Below are 396 nucleotides of genomic sequence, written 5' to 3'. Positions count from 1 at the left end.
GCCCGGAGCCCGGTCTTGGCTGGGGAGGGCAGGGCATAAATAAAAATTATTATTATTATTATTATTATTATTATTATTATTATTATTATTATTATTATTATTATTATTATTATTATCTTCTGTGCAGGTCCTTGGCAATCGCTTTTTACAAAACAATCTCCCTGCAGGGCGACACCTATCCAACTCCCCAGGCGTTCCCAGGACCCAAAGCTCTCCAGAATCCCTGATGCTTTTACGCAGCCCCTTCCCAAGCGGGGCCGGGGGTCTCTCCCTGCGCCGGGGCAACGGGGAGCGCGGAGAAGTGGGGGGAGGTCGATGGGGGGGGTCTTCTTCCTCTTCCTCGTGCCCCTCCCCCCTTCCCAAAATAGCCCCGGGCGCGCGTGGGAGGAGCAGGAG

This window comes from Podarcis liolepis (assembly GCF_965112155.1).
Source record: "Podarcis liolepis genome assembly, chromosome: 9".
NCBI classification, from domain to species: domain Eukaryota; kingdom Metazoa; phylum Chordata; class Lepidosauria; order Squamata; family Lacertidae; genus Podarcis; species Podarcis liolepis.
This window is presented reverse-complemented; position numbering follows the sequence as displayed.